Source organism: Panthera leo, chromosome B1 (genome assembly GCF_018350215.1).
Source record: "Panthera leo isolate Ple1 chromosome B1, P.leo_Ple1_pat1.1, whole genome shotgun sequence".
NCBI lineage: Eukaryota > Metazoa > Chordata > Mammalia > Carnivora > Felidae > Panthera > Panthera leo.
The window spans coordinates 68,709,064-68,731,976 of NC_056682.1; the positions used below are offsets into that span (position 1 = coordinate 68,709,064).

General features: G+C 38.7%; 1 protein-coding gene and 1 long non-coding RNA gene across 8 annotated transcripts in view; one reads left to right on the top strand and one right to left on the bottom strand.

Annotated features, from left to right (window-relative positions):
* RAPGEF2 (Rap guanine nucleotide exchange factor 2) overlaps positions 1-22,913 on the bottom strand; it is a 252,858-nt gene that overhangs the window by 180,414 nt on the left and 49,531 nt on the right. The gene's annotated exons all lie outside the window — the stretch shown is intronic.
* Positions 51-22,095, top strand: LOC122217747. Its single transcript, XR_006201655.1, has 4 exons — positions 51-244; positions 15,158-15,256; positions 16,624-16,763; positions 21,815-22,095. It is a non-coding gene; the product is annotated as an uncharacterized LOC122217747 (long non-coding RNA).

Here is a 22,913-nt window from a genome sequence, read left to right on the forward strand (position 1 = left end):
TTTCCCCTACCCCCAACTCCTGGCAACCACTAATCTACTTTGTTTCTATGGATTTGACTATTATGAACATTTCACATAAATAGAATCTAACAATGGAATGTTAGATCGTGTCTGGCTTCTTTCACTTAGCACAGTATTTACAAGGTTCACTTATGTTGTAAACATGTATCACTGCTCTCCTTTGTATTGCCAAATAATATTCCATTGTGGAGATGTATCGTATTATTTATCCATTCATCAGTTGGTGAGTATTTGGATTTTTTCTGCTTCATGGATGCAATTAACAATGCTGTTATGAGCTTTCATGTGTAAGTTTTTGTTTAAACACCTGTTTTCAGTTCTCATGGGTATACATACGCTTATGAGTGGAACCGTTGGCTCATATGGTAACTCTACATTTAGCTTTTTAAGAAAGTGTCAAATTGTTTTTCTTAAATGGCTGCATCATTTATAATTCCATCAGCAATGTATAAGGGCTCCAATTTCTCCACATACATCATTGTCAACACTTGTTATTGTGTGTCTTTTTAACTTTAGCCCTCCTATTTGGAGTGTTATCTAATTGTGGTGTTGATTTGCATTTCCCTAATGACTAAGGATGCTGAGCATTTTTCATGTGTTTTTTTGCTCATTTATATAACTTATTTGGATAAATATTCAATTTCTCTGTTCAATTTTTAGTTGGATTGTCTTTTTATTATTGAATTTTAAGAATTCTTTGTATCCTAGATAGAAGGCCTTTATCACAGATATAATTTGCAAATATTTTCTCCCATTCTACAGGCTTTGTATTTTTTTCATTTTCTTAGATGGTGCTTTTATATTTAAGTTTATTTATTTTGAGAGAGAAAGAAGGAAAGAAAGAAAGAAAGAAAGAAAGAAAGAAAGAAAGAAAGAAAGAAAGAAAGAAAAAGAAAGAAAAAGAAAGAAAAAGAAAGAGATTGGGAGTGCACAGTATATGAGCAGGGGAGGAACAGAGAGAGAGGATCCCACGCAGGCTCTGCGCTGTCAGCATGGGGCTCAAACCCACAAACCAGAGCTGAAACCAAGAGTCAGACGCTTAACTAACTGAGCCACCCAGGTGCCCCTAGATGGTGCCTTTAGAAGCACAAAGTTGGGGCGCCTGGGTGGCTCAGTTGGTTAAGCGTCCAACTTCAGCTCAGGTCACAATCTCGCGGTCCGTGAGTTCAAGCCCCGCGTCGGGCTCTGGGCTGATGGTTCAGAGCCTGGAGCCTGCTTCGGATTCTGTGTCTCCCTCTGTCTCTGCCCCCCCCCCCCCCCCCCCGTTCATGCTCTGTCTCTCTCTGTCTCAAAAATAAATAAACGTTAAAAAAAAAAATTGAGAAGCACAAAGTTAATTAATTTTAATGAAGTCCAATTTATCTATTTTTTTCTTTTGTTGCGTATGCTTTTAGAGTCATATGTAATAGGGCGCCTGGGTGGCTCAGTCAGTTAGCGTCCCACTTCAGCTCAGGTCACGATCCCACAGCTCATGAGTTCGAGCCCCGTGTCAGGTTCTGTGCTGACAGCTCAGAGCCCGGAGCCTGCTTCAGGTCCTGTGACTGACTCACTCTCTCTCTCTCTCTCTCTCTCTGCCCCTCCCCTGCTCATGCTCTGTCTCTCTCTCTCTCTCCCAAAAATAAACATTAAAAACTTTTTTGAAAAAGAGTTCTATGTAAGAAACCATTACTTATTCCAAGGTCACAAAGATTTACTAATACATTTTCTTCTAAGAGTTCTTACATCCACGATTCATTTCTGAGTTATTTTTTGCATTTGAGTTAAGTATCCAACTTTGTTCTTTGGCATGTGGATATCCATCTGTCCCACTACCCTGTGTGGAAAAGACTATTCGCTCCCCCATCAAATTGTATTAGTACCTTTGTTAAAGATCAATTGACCACAAATACAAGTGCTTGTGGACTCTCAGTTTTATTCCATCGGTCCATATGTCTATCTTTATGCCAGAACCACACTGTCTTGTTTATGTGGCTCTGTAGTAAGTTTTGTAGCAACTTTTAAAATCAGAAATTATCAGGGTTCCAACCTTTTTCTCCTTTTTTCAAGATTGTTTGGCCTTGTTTGGGTGTCTTGCATTTCCGTATGAATTTTAGAATCATTTGTCAATCCACAAAAAAAAAAAAAACCTTTTTTTTTTTTTAATCTGCTGAAATTGTAAGAAGGATTGTGTCGAGTCTATAGGTCAGTTAAGGTAGTACTGCCACCTTAACAGTATTGAGTCTCCCAATCCATGACAGGGATGTTTCGCCATATATGTAGGTCTTTCTTAATTTCTTTCCACAATGTTTTTTACTTTTCAGTATTCAAGTCTTGTGCTACTTTGGTTCGATTCAATGCTCTCTTTTAATTAAGAAAAAATTTCTGTAGCCTTAGGAATACCTTTCAGAATAATTCAAAACTATATGTGCAGTTAAATTTCATATATTAAAAGCACAGATAAGGGACAGTGATAACAACTAGAGAAGAAACTCAGAAACTTGAAGAGGATACTAAGGAAGTTTTTGGCCTAAAATATTTTATTGCAATCCTTAAAACAATACTGTGATATGGGGGGGGTGGGGGATGGGGGGTGGGGGGGGGGGGGGAAGGGGAGAAATAATCTTACTGATAACTTTAAATTGTCACCATTTAAATTGTCACATCATCTAGTTAACAAAGTTTGCATTCCTTGAGAGCTTGTTTGGAGGTTCTAGCAGGGGAGCGCAGTTACTCGTATACCCTTGACGAAAGAACGCTCCTCCTCTATCGGGAAGGTCGTCCTCTTCCAGAGCACGCAGCTTCAGGAGGGATGCACTTGGAGCGGTGAGGGAGGAAGGGGATGCCCGCTTAGCCTGCCAGACCAGTGGAATCAACCCTGGCGATCAATGGGGTGACAGATGTCGCAGCCAGATCACCCTCACATCCCAAAGTTTGCATTCCTAAAGCTAATAAATTCCTTCTTCAGATGCAATCAGACTCCAATCATAATATTCTATTTGCATATAGGGAAAAATCAATAAAAAATGCCCTGATGAGTTTCTTTAATATCTATAGTAAAAGGTCTTTCTGAGCAATCCTAAAAAGTTCATTCTATTTTAGATATTATAAATATATGTGCTACTTGCAGTCATTGAATAGTACAGAAAGACTCCCCCTGCCCCCCCCCCCCATTTCCGAAGAGCTTATATTCTGAATCTAATAGTAAAGTCTTACATATTTTTCACTGAAGTACCTATCAACCTTGGGTTAGGACCTGTCCAAGCCATAAAACACTCTTGTCTAAAAAGCAAACAGACAAGACTATTCACATTCACTTAACAATCATCAAGCAAATAAATTTACAATGACAAAAAAAAAAAAAAAAGTATATTGGGAAAGCAGCAGAAAGAAATACCTTTTTTTTTTTTAAGCTGGAGAAGGAAGAAGTCTAGAAGAAACATGATAGAAGCAAGAATTTGGAAGCTTAGAAATAGAATGGAGGGGGAAAACAGCCTTAAGCCTTAAAAGATAATAGGTCTTGAATAACTGAGTCTCTTCTTCAAACCAAGCAAAATCAAAGTAAAAGAACATATCCCTTAATGAAAGGGCACTTTATTAATCTGCTGCTTTTCAACATTGTAGTTTCATAGTTGTGCAGGGGTCACATTCCTGAATAAGTTATGTCACACCCATTACATGTGTCAGTAATGCAACAACTTTTGAGTATGAATGTATAACCTCTATGACTATGCAAAATATATTTAAGAACAATAACTACCACATTATTTAAGGCAATATGTATAATTATAACCTGCAAATTAAATAAGATAGCTTATTAGTTAATAAAATTGTAGAGAACAGTGATGTATGCTCACCTATAAGTCACTGACATAAGTAAATGGATCAGAAAGTTGTTACTTAGCCTGAATAGAAAACTCTGAGTGTGAAGGAAAAGGACTGCATTATATCACCACCTCATGACCAAATAAAAAAGTATTTCTCTTTCTGCATGTATGCCACTGCATAAATAAAACATGTGCAGCTCACATAATCATGATGCTTTCTGGGGAGTAAGTTGAAACGTGTCACTCAAGCAATACACAATCAGGGAATCCTATGCAACTGTTTCATGGGGGGATTTCAGATATGTAACGAGCCTATAAACTTCTTGAATTGAATTCAATTCTTGAAATGAATACAACGATTATGTCCAGAGTTTCTTCTATTATTCTTAAAATAAACCATCTCAAAAGAAACTTGTTTTAAATGCTTTATGCCACAAGGAGCTGATAAACTCAAGGAGCAGACATCATTATTATACATGAAGCTGTTAAATGGAAGGCAGTATTATCTAGCTTGAATTAGAGGACTCTACAGATACATTCTATCTGAACTTGAGATCTCTTCATTGTAACTAACAGAAGGAATGGTAAGAAATGATGTCTAGATGGCAGGCAACAATCAAGTCAATGTGATGTTTCACTGTGCAATATGGACACAACCATCACAGATTTGGGTAGGTAGGAAAAGCAGAAAAGATTTGGAAAAGGCATCAGGAATACTCTGCTCTTGGACTCTGAGGAATGAAACACTGACTAGAGATGAACAAAAGAAATACAAATGGAAGCAAGGACTATGGTTAAATTTTTCTTCAATACAGGGTCCAGCAGCCAAACATTAGGCTTACCGATGATCAGGGATTGCAAGTAAGGTAAATAACACTGAAAGATAAAAACGAAGACAAGCTCTCTTATTTTCTCCTAGAAGCAAAATGGACTGAGCAATATTTTGAAATAGGCAAATATGGCCTTCTGAATCTTCCCAGGCAGTTTTTTCTACCATATCTCCAGGTGTCCAATGATCTCACGTTACCCCAAACCCCATTCTGAAGCATCAATACTCTGGTCTAAAAATTAAAGGCCTAAAATTAAAATTAAATCTGAACACAAATGCAATGGGAGTGATTGGTGGGGGCGCTTGAATCTTCTGTGGGGAACTGTCTGCCTCCATTTGCATCTTCACAGTCCAAACAAATCTGTAAATGGTATGAGATTTCAGGCAGCACAACCAAGAGAAATTAAAAATACCAGCAAAGTAGGGGAAGAAGATATGGAGGGTCATGAGAGGCCAAGTGAAGCAACCCAGCTCTGCCCAGAATCTACCTCCACCCCTTCCTTGCCCCTAGAAGTCACCCCTAAGGGCTCTGCCTTCACGTTTCACCTGTAAATTTTAACCCTCATTTCCCCTTTAATAGTTGGCCTTTACTAAAATAATCTATGAATTGGCATGGGATTGCCTTTAGCCAGCAAAGAAACAAAAAGACAAAAGGGCGAGGTGCTGAGGAAGATTAGCTCAACCTGAAATCTGCAACGTCAGTGAAAACCAGACGTGCTTGCTGCATCACAGACTAAGGGCTTTCTCCTAAGATAAACAAGGAAATGTATGGCCTTCAGGGAATTATATTCTTGGATTATACATTTCTTTCTCTATGCAAACAGACATTCACAGAATGAAGTTATGTTTCAACAAACTCGACTACAGAAAAACAAATGCTGGAGCATTAAATCACCGAAAGTATTCCAAGTGACATTTCTGTGAGCAAACCACACTATGCAAACTGAGAACTCCCCAAATGCACCTCCTGAGACCAATAAAATCCACGTGACTATTACTATTTTAAAGGACCCTTAAAACATGTAAGCTTTTTTTTCCCCAAAATTTTTCTAGTCTTGAATACAAACAGGATGATATTGCTCTAACCAGGAAGCAGCATTTTTTGGAACAATAAGCCTTTCCTTCTACCCTAGGAAGGACATCCTTTTTTCAAAAATAGATGCTATTTGAAAGCAGATTCAGCAAGTGTAAAACCACAGTAGCCCATAGACAAGAACTGACAGATCGACTGAAATGCAGTGTTCCATGAAAAGAAACAAATAAACTTTTGCCCCAAACATAAACCATGTATCAAAACCCAAAAGCATTCTCTAATTGTTCACAACCTAACCTACCCTCTTGTTCAGAGTCCATAAACACAACACAGGCCTAGTAGGAAAGAAGTCCGAGGGAAAGTTTTCTGCATCTTGGGGTCCTTTTCTAATTTCTCCTTAGAGACGCATTCAGAATATAATCAGCCTCACAGCAAATTTATAATCCATTTAAAACTAGCTTTTAATTTCACTTGTTCACCGGCATCAGGGATTTGCCAACAACTTAAAATATATTTTAATACAATCTTTGGAGATCTGAGAGAACTATTCTACCTCCTTTCCCACAATCCTCCTCCTCTCCTCTAGAGATTCTTTGCAAACAATGAAGGGAAGGGGGATGGTGGTATTTTACACAGCACTATGAAAAAACGTATCCAACTTTTTCCTTTAAAATGAGTTGTATATATGTTTTATATATGAAGCTATGTATTTAATTTTTTAAGTACTCTCTCCACCCAACAAGAGGCTCGAACTCACAACCCCGATATCAAGAGTTGAAAGCTCCACTGACTGAGCCAGCCAGGCATCCAGACTTCCCAGGAAGCTGTGTGTTTAAACGATAATCAGCAGGGTAGTCAAAGGGTATAACCTTCCAGTTACAAGATAAATTAAACAACAACAACAGTAAGGTTGATTCCTTTAAAAAGGCTGTATCTCAATCATCAAAGAAACTAAGGCAAAGATTGTGCTACAGTTAAGCAGGTCTATGGAGACCCGAGTAGTAAATGCCTCCAGATTTAAACACAGACAGAAAGAGAAAGGAGTACCTTGCTAAGTGACATCAGTCTGAGGACCAGAAAATATACGGATACTGATTATCCTCCCTTGCAAAGGCAAAAAGGTCATTTATTCTCATAGGCCAAAGTTCACCAGTGAGGAATTTGAGAGCTATGTCTTGAACATTATTTGTAATAAGGTTAAAAGCTAGACTATTCAAGGCTCCAACTCATGTGCACAGCCACATGGGAGAGAGGGCAGGAAGACGGGAAGGCTGCAAGTCTCACTGTGTCTGCTGACACGGCAGTGAAGCTAAAAAGCTTCATTTGGCAGTTTCTCAATCTTTGCACACTAAAATATATAAAACTGTCTAAGAAGAGGGGCGCCTGGATGGCTCAGGTCATGATCTCACGATCTGTGGGTTCAAGCCCTGCATCGCGCTCTCTACAGTCAGCACAGAGCCTGCTTTGGATCCTCTGTCTCCCGCTATCTCTGTCCCTTCCCCACTGACACTCTTTCTCTCCCTCTGTCAAAAATAAATAAACATTAAAAAAAAAAAAAAAAAAAAAAAAAAACCTGGGGCACCTGGGTGGCTCAGTTGGTTAAGCATCTGACTTCGGCTCCGGTCATGATCTCACAGTTCGTGAATTCGAGCCCCACATCGGGCTCTATGCTGTCAGCTCTGAGCCTGCTTCAGATCCTCTGTCTCCCACTATCTCTGCCCCTCCCCCACTTGCTCTCTCTCTCCCTCTCTCAAAAATAAACATTAAAGAAAAAAACTATCTAAAAAGGATTACAGAAAGAACATATGTCAAATGGAGCATAGTTCACATCCTCATGCCCATCACTCTCAAGATGTGCGACCCTGGGTATGTTACAGAGACTATATTTGCGAAGCAAAGTACATAATATCTACTTGGTGAGGCTGTATGGCTAAAATGATATGTAATTTCAAAACAACACTTGGCACATAGAGACCCTTGGAAAATGGTAGCTGATTTTATTAACTATGATTTTATTAACTATGATCTGAAAAAAGCACACAGTAACTACAAGAATATAAACTAAAAATATTCCTGAAATGTATGTATGTATGTTTATATATATATAAATATATATATATATATATATATATATCAGAATTTTTACAAATTAATGCATCCTTTTCATATGTGAGTATCTCTATCCAAAAAAAATCAAAATAAATAAAATGAACTATTTATAAAACATATAAAGCGTCCCTTAAATTGTCTGCTTTATAAATCCTGATTTTTATATCAGGTTTGGTGGGCAGAAGATGCCTATTATCTCTAGAGAATCCACCTGTGCACTAATCCTACCATGTCACATTCAAACTTGCTCCTTCCAAAGCTCCCCAGGACGGCTTCTGAATAAAACTCAAACCCCAACATCTCTTGCACCCTTTCCAAAAAAAAAATGACCAACAATCTTTGGGTCCCTCAAAAAGCCCCTCAAAACACACACTCCTTTTCCTCTCACCCTAGTGAAAAACATGTCTCCGAGACCCCATTTTGCACAGGCAGTGTGAGCTTCCTTTCTGAGCCACTGAAGTTCTTACTGCCTGTGTCACTCACGTGTGGCCCTTCACCTGTGCTCTGTGCAGCCACTTTACTTTCAAGGGTTTACATTTTATCTCAATTAGAGAATAAACACCTTGAACAAGGTCACTGTTCTCTTTTATTACATCTTTTGTCTCATCTGTGTCAAGCAACAGACTGTGGCTGCACTAGATGCAAAGAAAGGAAAGGGCAACCTTCCTGTGGGGGTGGTGCTATTAGAGACCCTAAAGTGAATATTCCTGAGAATAATGGCGAAAGAAGGAAAGGGAGAAAATGTGTTTTCAATCTTGATGTTCAGAGCTATGGGAAACTCCGATCTGTATAGTCTGAAACAATTCTGTAAATGGCCACAAGGTGGCAGACCACACCAACAGTCCTTTCCCACGACTGGAAATCTCCGTCCTTGGTCTCAAGTGCATTTTCATTAACATATACTTAACAGAAAGGAGTGTTTAAAGCATTCCTTAAGATCATCTGAGAAAATATGCCAAGTCCTTTCTCCTCATGCCTCTAATGAAAAGGGGAGGGGAGGGGAGGGAAGTCTACCAGCATGCCTATCAAAATCATTTAAGTCCTGGGTGGCTGAGTTGGTTAAGCATGGACTTCGGCTGAGGTCAAGATCTCACAGTCTGTGATTTCAAAACCCACGTCAGGCTCTGTTCTGACAGCTCAGATTCTGTGTCTCCCTCTCTCTCTGCCCCTGTCTCTCTCTTTCTGTCAAAAGTAAATAAACATTAAAAAAAAATCATTTAATTCCAATCATCCCTAGCATCTTATTTTAAAGCAGCTTCCCAGTCCCACACATCATAGTAAAGCAACAGAGGGACACCTGTGTGGATCAGTGGGTGAAGCATCTGACTCCTGATTTCAGCTCAGGTAGGATCCAGCCCTGTGACAGGCTCCACGCAGACAGCCTAGACCCTACTTGGGATTCTCTCTCTCTGCCCCTCCCCTAAATTCTCTCTCTCAAAATACATAACCTAAAAAAAAGCGTGTGGGGGGGGAGGGGGGAGAGCATTTAAAACAAAAATGTCAAATCACAACACTGCTGAGATGTTTTGTGCTATTCAAGCCCTTCATATCCCAGAGTTACACCATCACATACTTCAGGAACATGTAGGAAAAAAAAATCCATGGTGGAGTATACGATTTTCAGTAAAATTCTTAAATATGTTATTAAATAGCAATTTCAACATCAAATCATATGACGGCTGTTTCTGGGCCTACTAATTTATACCTGAAAGGAAACAATCTCCCAGAATTGTAGTTGTATTCAAATTCACATGTTAAAACCCAGGGAAATTATATTCCTGTCATCTTTGACATGGCCTGGATATACTTCTCCAGCTTCAGGTTCCTCAGCACTGTAACTTTACCAGATGCGTGCATAAGGAATTCTGGAAGTAAAAGGTACAGATTCAAGCTCTTCTGTTTGTCTAGAATTTCCTCAGGTGTTTTCCCCTGCAGAAAGATCACTTACACCTTGAAAAAAGAGAGTTTTTGAACAGTTGCTAAATTTGAGACAAAAGTAGTTATAAAGTCACGGCCTCCTGAAGTAACCATGACAATGTACAAGACAGACATCTAGGTTCAACGAAACACACCCTTATCACCCCATGGCTCCTCTACTTCAAGCTGGTGCAGGAGCCTCAAGAGCAGGTGTTTCAGGGGAGAAGGTAGAAAAGTTGAAGAAGGTAGAAAGTACTTTGTAAATTCTAAGAGACAGATGAAGGAGGGTCGCATCTTATCCTCATGCTGCAAGAGTCTCTTACTGAAGACAATGCACGCGGAGTTAAAAGATAAGCAACTACAGACATCACAAGGCAGCTTTTCCAATTACTACAAGAGCAGCATGATGTAGAACAACTGAGAACACATACTGCACCCTGTGTTCACTGTCGTATCACACGGTGAAAAACACCCATGGCGACAATTAAGTTTCATTTGTGAAGATTAAGATTTCTCATTAGAAAAGTCAACAATTTAGTTGTAACCAAAAACTCATCTTGTGCACAAGTGAGAAAAATATCAAGTGTCTAAACCAGTCCACAATTCCTGTTTTCAAGAGTCTGTATAAATATTTCCCCTTCAGAACAATGCATTACCACCAAGTCAACAGCTTCCCAGAATTCACATCTCCTAGGCAGCAGAAACAAAATATATCTTCATTTTCAAGTAACTATCTTACTTTAATTTCTCAGAGTGCAAAATTTTGTAGTCAAATTTGAATCTCACATGTACAGATTAACACACTAGAAAATGATTTGCAGTAAATTTACTGCTAGACTGATTTTTGCTCTCCATGATCAAGCTAGCAGGCAGTGAATGACTACCTTTTAAGTTACCATTTAAACATTTGATTAAGTGTAACAACAAAGGTCAATCAGCTGTACACAGCAAGGGTGTGCATGCGGGCACACACACACCCCGCTCTAATAAAATGGTTCCTGGACTATCTTTCATTTCCATTTAAAAAAAAATTAACTAGGGGCGCCTGGGTGGCACAGTCAGTTAAGTGACCAACTCTTGATCTCTGCTCAGGTCAGGATCTCATGGTTCATGAGTTCCAGCCCCATTATCAGGCTCTGCACTGACAGTGCAGGAACCAGCTTGGGATTCAGTCTCTCCTATCTGCCCTTCCCCTGCTTGTGCTCTCTTTCTTGCTCTCTCAAAACAAATAAATAAACTTAAAAAAAAAAATCAACCAAATATACTCCCTCCTCCCCAACTCTCCTCTAACAATACACTTAAAAGTTACAGCGTGGTGTTCAACTCATCTCCCACAGACAGTCTGGCTCTGGTAAACCCTGTAGAAACCTTCGGAGAGTCAGGGTGGGCAGAGGGAAGTTGACATACACCACTCCACTGAACATAAACTCTGCAACAAGGAGCCCCAGAGTCTACAAAATTCACCCTCAGGACACCTCAAGTTTCAAATACCAACTTAATTCCAGAGGCTCAACTAACAGTACTTAGTTTGAATCATTCACTATACAAATGTCAATATTCCTACAGCAGTAGAGTTTGACAGTCCTAACATAATAAAAGCAAAGCAGAACAGGTCACTGAGGACACAGGCTCTTTATTGCCTCTTAGCAGAAAGGAAGAGCTTCTGAATGGAAGCAAGTTTAAATATAGAAAACTTCACTGCTGCCATTTTTCTAGGACAAAAGACAAAAATAATTTGACATCTGTTTTTCCCATCTTGAATGTTTTACTGAGGAGGCAACCACCAATATTATGCTGTTTCTCAAACTTTTCTATTTCTCAAGAGGACAGGAGAAACAAATGAGAATTCTACATATGTAATTAGAGTCTTCTAACTTGGTTAGTCAGAAATTAACTAAATACTAAAAAAATGTTAGGTACTGCTCAAAGTTCAGATCTGTCCATAAAAGGTAAGGTGGCAGGAGGGGGGTGGGGGGAGTTTTAGGGGTGGCAGTGGCAGTTACAGAAAAAGAAATATATTATTCAGATACAGAAAAGAATTAGAAACATATAAATATGTATATTATACATTGTACACACATTTATATAAAACTTGAATCAAGGGCTCCACTAAAAAAGATAGCATGTCATGCTTTCTGAAGCATCCCACCTTTCAATCATGTTTTGAACTCTGATGCTAAAATCTAACATCTTTACTTATCCCACTACAATTGTTTTACCTTCCCCAATCGTACAGGATGTACATGCATGCATGCACGACAGGTTAAATTTGTGCGTGTGTACATTTGACTTATATGGTGGACTCCATGATATTCATAAACAAATAAATTTGGCCTCCGCAACAGCAATACTCTGACATCAACACACACACACACACACACACACACACACACACACACACACACCCCTGAAGACACGGGGGCATCGTTACCCAGATTCTCCAGAAATCAGAACGATGCAAAGATCTCTTCTGTTGCAACAGTGACCGTCCCGTGTAGTCAATTATTGCAGACAAGCCATCACAACCAGAAAGGAAGATGAGAAGGAAAGGTGGGAAGGTGGCTCCCAGCTCCACATTTCCTAAAATACATGTTCGCAATTTAAACGCTGTGCCACTTGAGCCAGTGTTTTGAAGGGTTTCTCCACCAGCCACTGCATCCTAGAACTAGCAGATCCATGTAGGAAGAAGGAAGAGGAAGCTGTACAATTTCCCTTTCCTGGTAAAGGACAAATTTCAAAGAACAGTGAGAGGGTTCCAAATGTAGGTCCACAGGAAATTTTTGCCGAGTGAGTGGCAAGATGAGAAAATAAGGACAATGTAGTGGGACTCTTAATGAGTTAAATACATTCAATTTAAAAAGTTCTCCTTTATGTTAGGGACTCTCTTTATGTTAGGATCATAACTATATACATATAGTTATGTATATATATACATATGTGTGTATATATATGTGTATATATGTGTGTGTGTGTAATTTTTTTTCTTCTTTCTTTGACATTAAATAATCTAAGGCCAGGGTGCTGCAATGGAAGAGACATTAGTAATTCTCCAAAATTTGTCAGGCTACAAAGACCACCTGGCAACATACTTAAAATAGCATTTTAGGTGTTGTTTTTGTCTTCTTACTTAGACAATTTCTGGATTTAAAGTAAAATACAATGTTGTAACACTCTAATAGTAGACAGTCAAAGAGGAACAGCTGGATGTGAAAAGTAACAGATATTAAATACACCTCATATTCTTTGTAATACAAATGAAGACTTGTACTTCGCCCAAACTTCAACACGGGTTGAGGGTAGGGAGGATCCCAAATCTGTTTAGACGGCACCCCTTCCCTTCATTCACAGTTCCCAGGTATTGTCGGTATTGAATGTCCTCTTGGAGAACAGAGACTAGAACAGCACAACTCTGGTCCTCAAAGACACTGAGTCTGTTAACACCGATAAAAACATCCTCACAAATAGCTACAAAGCATAACAGAAATTCAGTTGTAAGTCATAGGTGTCAGAAGACGCGTTTTCTTACTCCCAAATTCAACAAATGCTTTCTGTCACTCTACCATTGCTGCCAGGCAGTATCAGAACTTCTGAACCACATCACATATTTTCTTCTCCCGTAGGCTCTTGATCCTCAAACTACGTACTGAGAATTAATTAGGTGGCTCAGTCAGTTAGGCATCTGACTTTTGATTTCGGCTCAGGTCATGATCTCATGGTTCATGGGATCGGGCCCAGTGGGATCTTATTTAAAAAAAAAAAAAAAATTCTTTAAAACAAGAGAATGAATTATACCAGAAATCTTAAGTATCTAGAACCTCACTCCTTCATTTGACAAGTTGTTATTGAGTACCTGTTATGAATAAGGAAAGGTGACTGGATCCCATTTTTAAGTTTATTTATTTTGAGTGAGAGAGTGCACAAGGAGGGGAGAGGGAGAGAGAGAATCCCAAGTAGGCCCCACGCTGTCAGCACAGAGCCTGATGTAAGGCTCAAACCCACCAACCCTGTGATCATGACCTGAGCCAAAATCAAGAGTCAGATACTAACATTTAGCATCAAGTCCTTTTACCATTACAGAAAGAGTATCATTTCCAAAGGGTATGCTTATTGAGTTACTTAAATTTATTACAGCTCAATAATAAAATATTCAGTAATGCCTTAAAAGTACAAATAAATTTAACACGACTCTGGGGATAAAACCCAACTCACCAGCTATGCTAAACATGTGTGGGGCCCCGCCTTCCACTGCCCTGCACCTAGTCTGCTGTCTGTCGAAGCCAAGTGCCATCTGTAATGAACTGAGAAGAAAAAAACAAGGGAAAACCAAGGACATAATCACTTCCTCTCTAGTCACTGGCCACTCACCGTTATTCATAGACATGGTCTAGCTATTGAATGTATTCATAAGGTCTGTGTGCTTTAAGAATATCTGTATGCACATTCTTTTGAATATTATCATTAGTAGTACTTTAGGGAGATTTAGCTTTTGAAAACATCCAACATTTACCCAGAACTAAGCCTAGTGAACAAGTTGATTATTTGAGCCCAAGCAGGCTCAAAAATAACATGCAATTTATGAAGTAAAGAGGTAGTAACTTCCTTGTAGGATTCACTAAGCAACTCTGATAATAACACCAAGTTACAGTCTAAAAATGTTTTGAACGACAGTAAAAAGGTTTTTATAAAAACTGTATTACTTGGAAAAGTAACAAATTTTAAAAATAATACTTTTTTAGACAGATAAGCCCCTGCCTTATTTTAAATTTGACTTCATTATAGCTGACCCTTTTTTGGTAGAAAAAAGTTAATACATCAAAATCAAATAACATAATTATGGAAATAAATCTACATTACCATCACTTGTACTTATGTGTCATTTAACCCTCCTTAACTCTAAAATATATGGCAGGTAACACTAACTGTTCTATTTCTTATTCTTCTGGAATCAACACATTGCTTCATTCATGAAAGTAAATATTAGATGCCATTGAAACAATCCACATGTAACCTGTCCAAACTGTTACTTCATCATGGAAGTGAGGATTCTACCAAACACACAGGAATTGCCCAGGAGGCCAGCTACCTTAAGAATAAAAGATTCTGTGCAAGAAATGTGAAATTCACAAAAAAGTGTGGTAGACCAGTAAACCCTTCCTCTTAACCCTACTACCACCATCACCCAAACACTCATGTTCATCCTGCCCTTAGTATTAGTATCCTGAGCAAAAATTAAATTTTTACAAATCAAAAAAGAACAGAACACACACACACACACACACACACACACACACACACACACAGGAGTACTTTTTCTTCATCACCTTTTTTGTCTTTTCTAAAATTGGTAAGTCATTCAAGCATAAAAAAAAAAAAAAACCAGCACACACCCAGATTTTTAAACTCTTAACATTGTTTTCTCTGTATCATTTTCCATTCTTTCCTTAGAAATGAACAAGTTTCCCACCTTGGAAAATCTTCACCTAACCCTTCCTAAGTCCTCTACAGCAACAGCTCTGTTTCTTAGCCAAGACTGTGGAATGAGAGGTACACCCCTTTTGTCCATTTTCTCAACTATCCAGTTATTGTATAACCTTTTGGAATCTGATCTTTGCCCTTAAGTTGACTGAAAGTCATTTCTCCAAGATCACCAATAATCTGGCTAAACCAAATTAATTTTCTCTTTTCCCCTGTGGGGAGCACTGTTGTAGATGCTAAGGATGCACTAGTATACAAAGCAGACAAAACCCCCAGTCCTTGTGGATATTACAGTCTAGTGGGACAGAAGAAATTGCATAAGCAAAGTGTAAAAACTGTTGGTAGTGATAAGCAAGAAGAAGAAAACATAACAAAGGGAAGGAGAGGATGAAGTGTCATGAAAGGTGGCCCGTGCTGATCACTCCCTCCTCCTTGGGTCTTCCCTGGCCCCCCTCCAGGGGCTCTGCAAGCTGCACCAAGTCTCTTCAAGGTGACTACTCAGAGGCTGGTCTCTGAACCTCATCCTTCTTAAAAGGTCCTTTCACTTAGAAATCACATCTGCTCCCAGCCTACCTTTACAAATGACCACAATCACCAGCTGATTAGTTACCATTCCAAGCTGCTGGAGCACTGCTCAAAACAGTAACTAAAATCCACACTAAATTTCCCCTACCTAAACCTTTCAATTCCTCTTCTTCTGCCACTGGTATACGTGCCCCAGCTGCTCCAGGGAAAACCCTGGGAAGTTCTCCCCAATCTAGAGCCGCTACCCGTAGCACCTCTTTTCTCCTTTGTCACACATTTAGTTTTTTCCAATCGAGGTTAAGTCCCTTGTCATACTTTGTTTTTTGTTGTTGTTGTTGTTGTTGTTTTCATTCTATTTTCAATGGCATGGACAGTTTCAGGCCATCCCCCTTTCATCATGCTTATCATAAGGCACTCAAACAGTTGTTTAGGCTGTCCTGCTCCCCTGGTGAAAAGCTTCCATCGATCACCAAATTTCAGGCATATCACATCTGCATTCAGTGCTGCTACACTCTGTACCCGAGGTCCTGTCCCAGCCTTCTCCCACTCTTCCTCTGCTCCAACCTCTACTCGGATGGCTCTTCTGCCCAGCAGCATGCCGTGCAAGACACATGCCTCCTTCTGCCTGCACATGTCCAATGCCCAATCCATCCTAATGGGCATCACAGCTCACGTCCTCTGGGAAGCCTTTTCAGACCACTCTTACCGCTCTACCTTTCCCTAATATCCTATTTATTTATTAATCCATCATTCATAAGTAACTTACCATATGTTCGTTTGTATTGTTGGTATTTTTTAACATATATATGAAATAACTGTGGGAACAAGTCAATACAGGCAATACTCAATAAAGACCGTATACTCCCAGAGAGGTACCATGTCTTATACTTCTTTATCCCTATAATCCTTAGGAAATGTCTAGAATTACTGAAATCCAGAATCTGAGTGGCAGAGGGCTCTACACCTAGTAGTTACACTAAATTTTGTAGTTTAACTATTCCTGAGACAGAGAGAGATCAACAGTGATCACACTAAGATCCCAATGCAGAAGGTAAGAAAGAAAGTGTGTCTGGTCGCTATTATCTGAAAATAAATGTCTTTCCTCTAGAAGCACTCACCCCTCTCACCCAGCAGCCCTCCACCTCCACCACACCTCACTGCCTGAGCTTCTAAAGGGGTTGTTTGGTTTTAATTTATGTCTCTGCTCTCTTCCTTACCTCTTTAGAGCACTAATCCACGTTTGGCCAGTTCCCGCTTCCTGATTATTTTTTTCTTCAATTCTTTTGGTTTTTCTCTTTAATCCCATGATTTTTTTTTTCAAATCTAACACAATATCCATGGTTTACACAGTTTAAGTGTCTGACATGCTGAAATAGAAATACCTGTGCTTCTACTCACTCTGACATGAATTCTTCACTAATGATAACTTGAGTTTGAAAACCCTTAGGCAAAGCGAGGATACACTAAATTCATGTATACACACATAATATATAGAAAATCATCGCCAAACCCAGATTTGAACTGTATGTTTTCCTCTAAGTTAAAAACATACTGATTTTAAAATAGCAGTGGTACCAGGAAGAATTAGAACTTTGTACCAGGTGGCCTGTTCTAAATGTTCTCATCGAGGCAACACTACTTTAAACAAGACTCCTTTATAAGTCATCATTTAATTAATATCCAAGTACCTTGAGAACCAATAATAGTTCAACAAACCAGCTGGAAATCCAATATCAGATATAATTACTCACAGCTGGCTTTATTCAACTGATGTCATATTAAATAAACTTATCCCACAGACCTTTTCCCCTCCCCCCGCCAGGAAAAAAAAATTCCTTCAAGAAACATAGAAGGCTCTTTGTGTTGAGTTGTCTTATTTTTTTTAAGTTTGCAGAATATATTCCAATATTAAAGATTTTCAGCAAGAGCACATAGTAGTAACGATTTTCAGTAGAGCACATTGTTATTTTTTGTACTATTCTCTGTGCTTGCAATACTTCAGATCCTGGGAGCTTTGTTTTCCTTAAGACTAATATAAAAATACAATGAACATCTGTATTTTTATCTGGCATTCAGTTTAATGCTTCGATATCAAGCTCTATCTGTAATTTTTGTAGAGATGTCATGTCTCAACAGCTTAGTAATATGAATTATCAAACAAAAATATTGGTTTCAAACCTACTATTTTTAAGACAATATTTAAAACGTTTTACTATATTGTACTACCCATGGTGTATGAAGAGTAACTTCTTTATAAACAATAACTACTACCCATTATATTCCAGGCATTAGGCTGGATGTTCTATACCTATTGTCTCTAATTTCCGTAACTCCCATCTTCCAGTAGGGATAAATACCTACTAATCAGTCTGTTCTGGAATAATATGGCACAAATTTGAAAACAAAACAAAAATTAAGCACTCTACACAGCTCAGCAAAGTGGTGCCCAAGTCACCAGAAATGCTTCCTATCTGAAGAGGTGTTTGCAAGTAAGAGGGTAGCAAGTAACAAAAGATTATACTTTCATCTTACAGTTATATCTGTAGTTATATATATAGTCAGTGCCTACATTATGGCATGAAACCTATTTACTTCTTCCCTCCCCGAGTACTCTGTCTGGAAATAATACTACAAGGAATGACAGAAGAGACTACTGAAATGCATTTTGTAATATGCCTCGCAGGGTAGCACAGTGGGTAGGAGACTGAGCTCTGGTACCAGGCTGAGTTAAAACCCACAGCTCGGCCATGTGCATGTTTTGAACTATGGACAGAGTAACTTACTCTGAGAGCCCGTTTCATTTGAAAAATGGTGGTGAGGGGCGCCTGGGTGGCTCAGTCGGTTAAGCGTCCGACTTCAGCTCAGGTCACGATCTCGCGGTCCGTGAGTTCGAGCCCCGCGTCAGGCTCTGGGCTGATGGCTCAGAGCCTGGAGCCTGCTTCCGATTCTGTGTCTCCCTCTCTCTCTGCCCCTCCCCCGTTCATGCTCTGTCTCTCTCTGTCTCAAAAATAAATAAATGTTAAAAAAAAATTTAAAAAAAAAAAAAAAAAAAAAAAAAAAAAAAAAAAAAAAGAAAAATGGTGGTGAATGCTCAACCCATAAGGCTGTTGTGAGGATTAAATGAGATAATGCCAGCAAAACCCTCAGGGGCTATTTTGATAGTTGAGAGGTATAATGTACAGATATAGACAGAACATATGTGGGTTCTCTCCTCCAGGTTCATTAATATTTACAACAACCCAAATTTTAAGTGTAAAGATTTAAAAGTATGCTTCCCAGGAGGTTGAAAACTATTTTCTAATAACAATTACAACAGTTATCAAAGATGAATTTTTTCAATATAAAGACTCCCAGATTTTCAACAAACATTTTGAAATGTGTCAGAGATACATATAATGAGCAGAATGGAAACCTTAAGTTTGTTGCATGTAGCCTTCTGAGGTTTCTCTCCAGAATTTTAAAATGCGTGCTTTAAAAACTTATGAAAGTTCAGAATATATTGGGGAGATAATCTAAATTACTATCTCTCTCAAAAAACAAGTCTTAATTGCCTCAATTAAGCAACCATTGTATTTCTGAAAGGTATTGCCTTCTTGATTTATTCATCAAACCTGACCACACACCAGGGATCAAATTTAACATGTATGAAGATAAGCAATTATCTATGGCTAAGATTAACAAATTATCACAATTGACATCACAATCAAAATCATTTCTTTAATTCAAAAGAACACTTTCATGAAACAAAAACTACAAGGGAACTACAAATTATATATGATGCAAACTTCTGAAAACATAATTTAACTATTTTAAAAGAAAACTACCTCCAAATAGTTAAGATTTAACCACCTGCTTTCTAAACCCAGCATCACAAAAGAAATTCATTATAATATTCAATTTTACTAATAATTTTTTACAAAATTCAACTTCACTAACAACTTTTAATTCATATTAAGCAATCTTTTTTTAAAAAATTTTTAAGTGCATTTATCTGGAGAGAGACAGAGACTGCATGAGTGGGGGAGGGTAAAGGAGGTGGGGGGGGGGGGCGGGAATCCCAAGCAGGATCCACGCTGTCAGCACAGAGCTTGATACGGGGCTCAAATCAATGAACCAAGAGTTAGATGCTCAACCAGCTGAGCCACCCAGGCACCCCTGAGCAATCAATTTCTAAGAAGTTAACACATGTATCTTAAAATGTTTAGAATGCAGGGGGTCACCTGTGGGGCTGTCTGTCAAGCGTCCAACTCTTGATTTTGGCTCAGGGCAAGATCCCAAGGTTGTGGGATCAAGCCCCAAGTCAGGCTCCACACTGAGCCTGGAGCCTGCTTAGGATTCTCTCTCTTTCCCTTTGTCCCTCTCACCTGCTCACTCGCTCAATCTCTCCCACATAAAAAGTGTTTAAAATGCTACACAACAATCCAATTTTATGATTATATCCAAGATTTTTTTAACCATATACATGAAACAAGGTCCTCAATCAAATTGTTACCCTTTTTTTTCCCTCTCCTCATGATTTTCTCCAGGGTAATAACATTACCTATTCAAAAACACTTATGTATTCAAAACTTATAAAGAAATTTAATTTCTAATTAGTTCCAAATACGTAATCACAAGGAATTAGCAGAAAACAAAAAGTATGCCATAGGAGACATTATTGAAGAAATTGTTGCAATTTTTTAAATAATTTTTTAATGTTTATTTTAAAGAGAGAGAGAGAGAGAGAGAGAGAGAGAGAGAGACAGACAGTGAGCAGGGGAGGGGCAGAGAGAGGGGGAGACTCAGAATCTGAAGCAGGTTCCAGGCTCTGAGCTGTCAGCACAGAGCCCAATGCTGGGCTGGAACTCCTGAACTGTAAGATCATGACCTGAGCCAAAGCTGGAGGCTTAACTGACTGAGCCACCCAAGTGCCCCAGAAATTGTTGCAATATTTTTAACTTTTAACTCTCAATATGGATAAGTAAACTCCACTTGAATATTAATTCCTGCCTTGTACCTGAAAAGTTTTATTGTGAAAAGAGAAAAAGGAGATGATTTACCAGACTGCATAGATAGAGCGTGCATTACAAATTCACTTAAATCAAGTCTACTTCTTTTTGGACCCAGTACTTTAAAGCACAGACTAGCAAGGATGCCTGGGTGGCTCAGTTAGCTAAGCATCTGACTTTGGCTCAGGTGAGTTGTGAGTTCGAGCCCCACATCGGGCTCTACGCTGACAGTGAGGAGCCTGCTTCTCTCTCTTATCTCCCTCCCTCTCTCTTCCCCTCCCTCATGCTTGCATGTGCACAGGCTCTCTTTCTCAACAATAAGTAAACAAAAAATAAATAAATAAAGCACAGACTGGCATGTTGTTAGCATGTTTTCATCCATGTTGTTTGTTGCACATAGAAAAAGGTAAACTGCATACTGCATTAACTTAAGGATGTAACCAACTCTAGTCTAAGCTCTCTTCAATGCAGTTGATCTGAAGTAGACTTTCTTCACATGTGTGCTACTGAAATAAATTAAATGAACACCCTGTAGCCATAGTCCCAACACCATCAAGGATATTCCTGTCTTAAGAGGGGGACTTTAAAATCAAAGAGGATGTTTGAGGCTTTGTTCCACCATTTACCTTGAGCAAGTTCCTCAATTTTCCTCATCCATAAAATGAGGATAAAAATAGAAGTATGTTCTTCATTGGGTTTGAGATGATTAAACTTGCTTAAATATTAGCTATCATTAAGATCTCATATAGAAGCATGATTATCAGTTATTGACAGGAAGTAGCAGGGAAGAATCAATTGGTAAAAGGTACATTTCATAGGATAAATAACAAGTTAGATGTGTCCATCTATGGTATACCGGACATAACAAAAGGCTTTTTTATAAAGTCTTTTACACAACTAGAATGCTAACGTAAAGCTGAACAAAGACAGTTTCTTGATGAAAACCTATTAAACTAAAAAATAATGTGAGTGTCCAATTAATATGACTCCAATGCCACATTTCATACTTAGATAATAGAGTTAAAATGGATGCTCTTCTTTACAGATTAATAAAAGCTGGGTTGGAGGGACAGCGATAATGCCTGTGTTGTAACTGTCTTGCATTTTTCCACAGGAGCATTCACCTGATGATCTGAGGACAAGACTCTCCGTGTCTCCTAAGAAAAAGGATACAGCTGTTTCCATCTGTAAGTGGGGCACTGCTCTACAAGTTGACAACACTACTGTTCACACAGCCAATTAAAATTCTTTCCACACTGCTAATGAAGAGTTCCAGTTGCAGAGTTTTTAAATTCGGCTAATTAAAACAAAAAAAAAAAAAGGAGCAAAACTATTTAAGCCACAAGGAAGTACCTGACAAAAGAGCAAAAAAAAAAAAAAAAAAAAAAAAAACCCACAGAAAGTAATGAATGGGTTGATAAATAAATGGGTGGTTCCACTATGGCCTAGCCAATGTACATAACCTTTCTAAATAACAGACCACTGAAATTTTGAAGTCTGGAAAATATAATGCTTCAAATTTAACTTGCCATAATATATACAAAAATAATTTTACAGTGGTCAAACTTGATTCTGAACTATGTTTTTATCGACCTCTTGGACAACAATAACACTATGCTTAGTTTTCTTGGAAATACCATAGACTGACCCCATTACAAGTCCCACAATCAAAAGAAAATTCTCTGCACAGATTCAGGCAACACATTTTTCTCAAGAGACTAATAATGACGCCTTGCCACTTTTGCCATATGGTGGAATCTGAACTTAGGAATTCTTACTCGTAGAGTGAAAGGAGGAGGATGCAAAATATAAACAGCTGCATGATCCAGAAGGACAAAGGCTGAAGGAGACTCTGCAAATAGACACTGCCAATGACAAGAGGTGGCAGAGGACAACAATTAAGAGAACACATTTTGGCATCAGAACCCAGCCGCAATCCTGACTTTGCTATTTACTGCTGGGAGATACGGGAGAGTTACTTCACACTACTGAACTTAAAATTCACCATCCATAAACTGAGAATAATATCTACACTCTATAGAGCTGCTGTGAAAATCAAGATAATGTATATTAAGCACTTACTCACTGGTTATTATACAAGCTACTGCTATTATTTCAAATTTAAGGGGGAAAAGGATTGGCCAGAGACTCCATGATGCCAACCAAGACTGAAACTTGAGGAAGGGATTCCAGCAAGGTGGCCAGTGACAGTT